The sequence below is a fragment of the Acyrthosiphon pisum genome, chromosome A3 (assembly GCF_005508785.2).
Source record: "Acyrthosiphon pisum isolate AL4f chromosome A3, pea_aphid_22Mar2018_4r6ur, whole genome shotgun sequence".
Classification (NCBI taxonomy): Eukaryota; Metazoa; Arthropoda; class Insecta; order Hemiptera; family Aphididae; genus Acyrthosiphon; species Acyrthosiphon pisum.
The window spans coordinates 9787676-9797014 of NC_042496.1; the positions used below are offsets into that span (position 1 = coordinate 9787676).

The 9339-nt window shown below is 31.6% G+C and overlaps 1 protein-coding gene across 2 annotated transcripts in view; it reads left to right on the top strand.

The window, feature by feature from the left end:
• The first annotated feature begins 5408 nt into the window (after positions 1-5408).
• The window catches only part of LOC100166734 (probable sodium/potassium/calcium exchanger CG1090), a 13977-nt gene continuing 10046 nt past the window's right edge, over positions 5409-9339 (top strand). For both annotated transcript variants that reach the window (XM_001943418.5, XM_003243815.4), the window contains exon 1: positions 5409-5848. The gene's annotated coding sequence lies outside the window, so the exon portion shown is untranslated. The remainder of the gene's footprint in view (positions 5849-9339) is intronic.

Here is a 9339-nt window from a genome sequence, read left to right on the forward strand (position 1 = left end):
ATGTTGATGTAATGATGTATAACGTACATTTCGATGGGTAGGTATATTTTACGTTAGTTTGGCATTCTGGTATTCAATATATTATTGAGCGTAGTCTTCAATGGATATTATATTATGGGCCCACTCAGTGGCGTAGTCAGCTGGGAGGGAGGAGGGGGTCAACCACCCCCTACGAATGACATTCTCCCCAACTATTGAAAACAATTTTGATTTTTACCATATAAATATGTATATAATGAATATTATATACGTACCTATTTAGAGTAAGGTAAAAAATACTTTTAAGGAACCCTTCGTGCGCGAGTCCGACTCGCACTTGGCCGGTTTTTTAGTGATAATTGCACCACAACAATGAACTTTTCTCTACAGAGTATATATATATTAATTTAAAGATAATAGATATACAATAATATTATGTATTTGGTCATTTGGATATCCCATACCGTCATCGATCGTCGTCGACGCTAAACGATAATGATAATACTGATAACCATTTTCTTCGTAAACAAGTAGTAATAATATTTTCGTATTGTTAAATTATAATGTATAATAGCTGTTAAGCAAAAGCTTATTGCATACTTGATATATATTTTGTTATTGACTTAATAAGTTTATTCTGGTTCCGATATACTGTTTCAAGTCGTCGATGACTGGAGAAAAAATACATTAAATTAAGCTTTTAAATTTAATTATTAATTGTTATTATTAAAATAATGTGCTCGGAATCGTTTTTAATTGAATACAATGATTTATCATTGAATTAAAATTGAATTTTAACATATTATACTTAAATTACCTTAATGGAACTGTAATAGTGACTTACTCAATGAACACAATGACAAGGTAGGTACACAGAGTACAAACATCAGTGGTCAGACATACAGTACACCTCGACACCTAAACTAGCTGTAAACCAAAAGAGTGGTTATACCTACTTAACTACTGTTATTTAATTATTATTTATAAGTTATTATTATAAGTTATTCTTACAAAACCAACTGTAAAACATTTTAATTTCCAATGAACGTCACAGCCCATGGATTCACAATAATAATAATAAAAAATAGTCTATCAATACGACAAATGCCGATACTAGGTATACCTATGATCGGAATATAATTTCGATACTGATTCCAACAATATGATCATTTTCGTGTAATATATTATAGATTACAACTCACAAGCCACAAGACACTTGATTAGCTGTACTTAATAATAAATACAAAAGTAATTATTATTTATAACTATTTGCTTTTACATATAGTTACAGGATAATAATTTACCAAAGCATGCTCACCCCCATTATTCTTTTAATAGTTAATTTTTAGTGTGTGTAGAACCAGTTTTTAAAATACTTACATTTTTATATAATTTGAAAGTTTCCTACCATCAGTTTGTGGCTATATCATAATTTATAATCATTATATTATCAACTTCATTTTTCAAATGAGAATCCCCCATTTTTACTGTAAATTGTTTAGCATGCTAAAATCAACTGCAGTTGATTTTTTAAAATGTTGATGTGTAATGTGGACCTATAAATCGAAAATCGAAATTCAAACGAGTTTTTTTGGTAAAAACTTTTTTCTGAAATAAACTATTTATAAGATGAAATCTGAAATGTCTTGGAAAAAATGAATTTCAATAGGCATTTTTTAGGGCATAAAAAACGTCATTATTTAATCATTTTCAGTACATTTTTTGAGGGTTTTTAAAGCATTAAATTCCGTTACCTAATCATGAGCAATTATATTATTTTTAAAGTTGTTTATGTTGATTCATATATTTAACTATTACGTCTTATGACCTTTAAAAGTAATAATTAACGTGTTATTTTGTGTTACGTAATAGTATTGTTTTTGATTAGCGTTTTTCATGCACTGTCAGTTGTCACAATGACAATACTGATTATATTACGAATTTTTCGAATTATTAAAGTTAGTAGTTACTATTAGTTAGGTACCCGGATTGATGCCGGATGTTTGCTAAAGTCTAAAACAAATAATATGCCTAAACTAAATTATTATAAAATACAAAATGTAATGTGATTGTCCGATTGTGATTATGAATTATAACTTAAAACTTATAATGGATCATTGAGACTCATTATTATCAACTAGGTACCAAGTATTATATTACATATATATAAATATAATGATGACTTATATATAACACCTAAGCACTACAGTATATAACCAGGGGAGACAGGGGGACTAGGACCCCTACCTCTAAGGGTGGTTAAAAAACGTCCCCTTTAACAAATTGGAATTAACATTATTCAGGGTTAAATGTGGGATGAATATGCTAACACAATCACTGTTTATAACATTAGACATTATACATACAATTATGGAACGCTTAAAACTAGGAGACTTTGTAGTCCCCTCTGGAATTTTTTCCCAATTTAAGCCCTGACTACAACACATATACATAGTTTATAATTTAATATTGTCGTGGCCTCGTGGGTATGATATTTTTCCGGGAATAAACATTCCCGATAACATTATGTATTTTAGTTGAGTAGTCATAGCAAATACTGAAAAATATCATAAAATATTATTATATTTGCTTATAATATACCAAATCCGTATTTACATTTTACGAAGGTGGTTAGTATGTGGGATGTCGTACCCCTCTTGACCTTTTTTTTAAAAAATAGATTTTCATGTTCCAAGAAAATATTTGTTTGTAGATGGGTGTTTTATAACTGAAAATACGCATTCGTATAGTAGGTAACCTACCTACCTATTTTGTGTTCAAATATTTTGACAATAAATGTAAAATATTAAATAGCCAAATAGATAACAATTATTAACAATAGTCAATAATAATAATGAATGGGATATTCTCAATGTATTCACTATTCACTATTCACTATAGGTATACTATGTAAAATAAATTATAATTACATACCACGTTAGCGTGTTCAACGAGAGACCAGGACTGCGTGTCAGACGAACACTCGTCGTTCACCCACCACTACAACGGTTACGGCCGCGGTAACCGCCCTAAACTACGCTATGCACGGAATAGTCCTTTTCTCTCGTTGAACTCGGTATATAATAATTATAACATCTATAGCCTACCTAACTAAGCATATTGTTATTACCAGATAGGCTATCTACCTAATCTATTGTGATGTATCATATCTATACATATATAGGACCTATATTATTCATTTTGTATATAAACAACATCTGTAACCTATGTATTGATGGTCAAATTATATAACCTATGCGGATGACACCTGCCTTCTTTTTTCCGGAAACTCATGGGAAGACGTTCATCACAAAACGACTGTTGGTGTAAATACTGTGTTTAAAGAACTGAATAACAATTAACTGACTTTGAATATAAAGAAAATTTTATTCATTGCTTTTTCAATTTATAGTACGTACGATACCGTTCGATGATATTATTGTTCACTCTTATTATGTCTAAAAAAAAGGAGTTTTATGGTTCGACTTCCATAAATTACAAACAATTTAGAGTTCTACCGGTTAGGTATTTAAACAGACAGTTCTCCATTTTATTTAAAACAGGTAAAATTACTATTAAAAATGTCAATAAAAGAGTAAATATGGCATATGACTTGCATGTTAATTACACAAAAAAAAATATAGGGAAAAAGTTCGTAGATTTTTTAGGTCCAATCAATTTTGATACTATGCCACTTGAGCTGAAAAAAATTGAACTTTAACTATATAATTGTATATTATTTATTATTTAGAATATAAGTTTTAAAAATATTGTAAATTGTAAATTTTAAATATTATATAGATTTTATTGTATACTAACAACTCATTTGCCTCGCCACAAGCTCCGCTTAATGAGATAAATTAAATAATTTATATACTTATTGTAACGGTATTATTTATTCAATAAAAAAATATATATATATGTTATTTGTTTTTTTTATGCTGTTTTGTAAATTGTATTATACTCTTAAGTCTTAATTATATTAATTATTAATTCTCCTTTATATTGTATATTGGGCGTTTATAAATAAACTAGCCAAACGATCTCACGCGGGTCTGATTGCACCTCTATTGGGAACTCAATGGTTGACGTTCGACTTACATTGGCTATTACCCAATGCCAATTTTTTGGAGCAGTCCACCACTAATATATTATGGGGAGGGGACTAGCCGACTAGGGATTTTATTTGTATATCATTTGCTGACCGAGTACCAATAGGCAATAATAATAAAAACACATCGCCAAACTCCGTGTAAAAATATCGCTAAGTATAAAAAAAGACTAAAAGTTGTAATATAATTTTATTGCTAAGTTTGAATATTATTTATGCTAAAATAGTCTGCTAAAGTACTAAATAATTTAACTTGGCTTGGCGACTAAAGTTAAAAATTTAAAAATAATATTGCATAATTAATATGTATATAAGCTAAGCTCAATTATTTATAGCAGACTATATTTTAACATAAATTATATCTATATAGTTCAAAAACTTATCTATAAAATTATATCACAACTTTTAGAGCCGTTTTTAGATTCTTAGCGGACTGCGGAGCGAGGAAGCTAGTGATTTTACAATGACGTTTTTTTTATCCTGTAAACAGAATTCTACCAGAGGGAGTGCTTCGATTTCAACATAGTTTCTTATCTTCTGGAAAATTGGATCAAGATGGTACTTTAAAAAGGTAATTTTTTGATTTTCTTGATAGATATTTAACGCCACGGGAAAAACAACCAACATTTATTTTTCTAATACTTTAATACCATTCACCATAGAAACGAATGTAATTTAAAAACTATCTAATTGACTAATTCCCACTAGGTATATTATATAAAATTAATGGTAACTTATTAATACATAATATTTATGGTTTATAAATTTTCTTTCGTCCGCTCAGAATCGTTTTTTATCGAATGCTGTAATAATACTATAATAGGTACACTGCGTCTACCATGTCTGAGAACCGAAGGGAAGATGTACAAACTTCCACCACCGCTGACCTACTCTTTTTTTTTTATACTTATGGTTTTTTACACGGACTTTGGTGGAGTGTTTTTGTTGGGATTTTCCATGTGTATACGTTGAGTACACTATACAGTACGGCGCGGGGCACTATAACGGACGCACAACGCGTATTATCATTGGCGCAGGATGGGTGACCATAATATAGTCTCTGACGACGGTGGTCACCACACCGGGAGAAAACGACCGCCGTGGGCCTGTACAACATTACAATAATAATAATAATAATAATATGACGGGCTCGCCGAACGCGAAGCGGCGGCCGCGGCGGTGGCGGTAGCAGCGGCGGCGCCATCGGAATATCGATACGTTCGCTTGTGTTGTTACATATAGAAACGCCACTCGACTTTTGCGGATTCGCTGCCGAGCTTGCGCCTTAGCCGCCGTATATACGCAAGCCATATACACGCACACAGACAGTCGTGGACAAAACGAGCGCACGCACACTCGCGCGTAACGCCGAGCTATATTGCCCGCAGTGTATATATAATAGTCACTCACCCCTCCGCGTTGAAAGTGCACGTCAAGCGCTGTTTCGGTGCACCCTGTCGCCGCCGTACACTGTCTATTTTTTTTTTTTAAATTTAATATTACAATATTATAATATAGTATCTATTGACGTGTAGCCACGAGCAAAAAAACCGTCGAAATCGTTTTTCTACTAACGGTTCCCCCGCACCAACCGCTGCCTACGCCAAAGTGCCAGACGCATCGTACGGAAAACGCACGGCGGTCACTGCAGAAGCAGAAGCAGCAGCAGCGGCGGTAACGGCAACCTGCAAACTGCACGCGTCATCAGCGACCACGTCGTTAACGTCGCACGCGAACTGTTCGGACAAAAGTCAAAAGGTAAAAAGGAAAAAAGCGGAAAAATTACAATCACGATAATATTATTATTATGGTGACTGACGTTTATGTTAATGGTTGTACGGTTATATAGGCACAACGGGGAAAAAATAAAATGCGAATTCGCCAATATAATAATAATAGCCAGTATTATTATTATTATTATTATTAGGTACGTGAGTATTTCCTACTCGATCAAACGACACGTCCAAGACACGCGCGCGCGGTGGACGTCGTCGAGTTGCAGCTTTAGCCCCGATAAACGTCACGCGCAGCGCTGTCGACGTCTTTATGACGACACGTAATTGGGTTTTCGGGCTGGCTGCGAATTTTGCTGACAGGTGCCATCCCCCTCCCTCACCCCCCAATCATAACCACACACACAATTATTATTATTGTTATTTGCGTGGATTGGCGACGGGGTAAGAGGGAGACGGGACCGCCGCCGTACTTTACCCGTCTCACGACGAGTGGCGCGCACACAGCTGCAGCATGGCACTTGCTGTCTCATTAACAACACAAAAGAGATTACTCGGTCGCTATAAATTTATAATACCGTTTGGGTTTCCATCGTGCAAAAAAGCCGCCCGAACTGCGGTCGTTGGTGCGTGCAATTATAGGTATATCTGTCTATATTCTGTCATCGATCTGCCCACGAAATTGCCTATATCGGTCGTTGTATGGCCAGTGTGGGCGGGTGGGTGTTCGAAATCGTTTGAATTAGTCGATTCATCTTTACCCGCATGGAGTGATGGAAGGTTTTTTCCGGTGAAATTCGATAATGTGTACAGTTGCATTGACCGAAAAAAAGATAAACATAATATATTTTGTTATCATATTTAACACGACGTAATCGCTTATAGAAAAACAATGCGGGGTCACGTTAAAAAAAAAAATAATAATAAAAACACGTCATAATATACGCGCATGAATAATGTATAATATATATTACAATATTATAGGGGTAATCGACCGACACTAAAAAATACATCGCGCGCTCCACACACGGTAAAGAGTTGGTTTTTTATTTTACACAAAAACTTTTTTTTCAACTAAAATATTACACACACAAATATATATATATATATAGTCGTCAAAGTATTACAATGGGTGTACTGTTGACACTGTAAAAACGTTAAAGATGGGTCAGCGGTGTATGTAGTATGTACATAGTTTCCGACTGCAGGGGAATATGAGTGGAGCGACGGCGGAGTAGAAACAGTTGGAATCGATAAAAAGTTTCGGGGGGCGTATGGGACTCAGTCGTTGTAATAAAGTCGCCAATTTTACTTATATAATATAGAGTAACCCGATGTGGCCAACTTAATGATCAGTACCGACGAAAATGTTTGTCAGTTGTCACACATTTATATTTCGTATTTGCGTCGTCTTTTTGCTATTTTTTTAATTGCTTTTAAAAAAATTTAAATAGATTATATACTTTAAATTCTTTATATTGTATTACAATTTACATTACCTACATTATTATATCTACTCATTTAGAATATTGCTCTTACGGTCACGAATTTTTAGACAGCGAATTTAAACATATTTCGTAGAATTAAATAAACTACAATTAATATTAAGTATTATTACAATCAATTAAATTTATCACTATCACGATCCGGAATTCCGGACTAAAATAATATTTAGTTTGTTTATTTGGCCATAAGCGAATTGTAATATTTTACAAACGCATTACATTCCTTTTGCATTAATAAACGTTGTGGGTATGTAAAATACTATTAGGATCATTTTCCTCACCCTATCATATTATTTTCTTTTATGTCTTCTCTGAAAACAGACATTCTTCTTACTTGTAAAATTCCAAACATGCCATTGACTGCATTGTTCTATTAACCCATCCCTGCGTATCAGAGATTTTATTTCTAAAACATTTTAAATCACAAAACCAGAAATCCATAAAATTAATTTAATCATTCTATATATTGTATATCTACATATCAAAATTAAATTAATATTATATACACAAATAAAATAATGAGCAATATAATATAAGATATATGTATTTTTTAATTTTGGATACCTACTACATGCAAAAATGTGATATACTATAGATACACATAAAAAAAAAAAAGATATCTTAGGTACCATTTATTACCACTATTTCATTATTTTACTCGACTCAAAATGAATAACTAATTATAAATTATAATGATAAAATAGTACTCTGAAAGTCTGAAATGAATGTATACGAAATACTATATTAGATAATACATATAATATTATATTCGTTTTCATATAAAATCATTTGAACTTAATTAAAATTTAAAACATTTCAAAAATGAATTAACTTCTAATAGTTCTATAAATAAATAATGTTTAGCATTAAAACAAAATAAGTGGCGTATTTAGGATTGTTACAAAGGAATATTTAAATAAAGTTTTAGAGGTCAACATATGTTTTGTTAGGTGTGCATCAAGTTTAATTTTTAGTTTAGTTTTAATTTTTTTTTTTCAGTGAATATGTATATAAATATAGTATTAGTATTAGTATTAATACTTCACTAATATAATTTTATTCATATAATATATAAAATTAAATCTATATAGTCTTCTGTTTTTAAACATAATCCAATCACGTCATCTTGTGTGATTTCTAGTTTATAGTACCATTCGGCACTCGGTTGCTTGCCAATTGGGCCAGTCTATATACATTTTAGTGCGATAAAAACACCATAAATTGTAAAATATATTACAGTTAAAATTATGAATTAAAATAATACACTTGAGTGACAAATAATAAATATAATGTAAAACCATATAGAATGACAGTATAATATAGTACAAAACGTTTTCATTATCATACTAACAGTGGTGTTTTTTGTTGTGTTATCGGAATCCGATTCAATTATTATGCTGTGTTGGTGTGTTAATGATAATTAATATATTATTATAACATATGAAAGTCCTTATTTTGCCTGATTTTATTAAAAAATAAATTAACAAATAATTTAACTTCTTTTAAATTTTCAGATCTAAGAAGATAAAATTTGAATATTAATTCAAGAGTATAAACCACATTTTTTTTAAATTCTCTCTTAATCCAAATATTAAAAAATGAATTAAACAATACTAAAATTAATTGTTACCTTCTAAGTCAACAAACAGTTATTTTCAGTAATACAAATAATCAATAATAGATATTTAGAATTTTAGAATGTATTTGCATGCTTTTGGTTTGAGGGTGAAAAGAAATACAAAGTTTCAAGAGTGGATAAATCGTTAACCACATTAGAAAAATACTGACGAATGTTATTGACTAAACTTACCAGTAAATTTCGGGAATTAAACCGATTATCCATGATGACCTGTACCGGCATTACTGACGTCGCCTACATATAGTCGTTATATACCGGGTGATTTTTTTTATCATTGAACACTCATTATTTCAAAAAGTGTAAACTAAAAGTTACACTTTTACACTTTTTGAAATAATGAGTGTTCAATGATAAAAAAAATCACCCGGTATA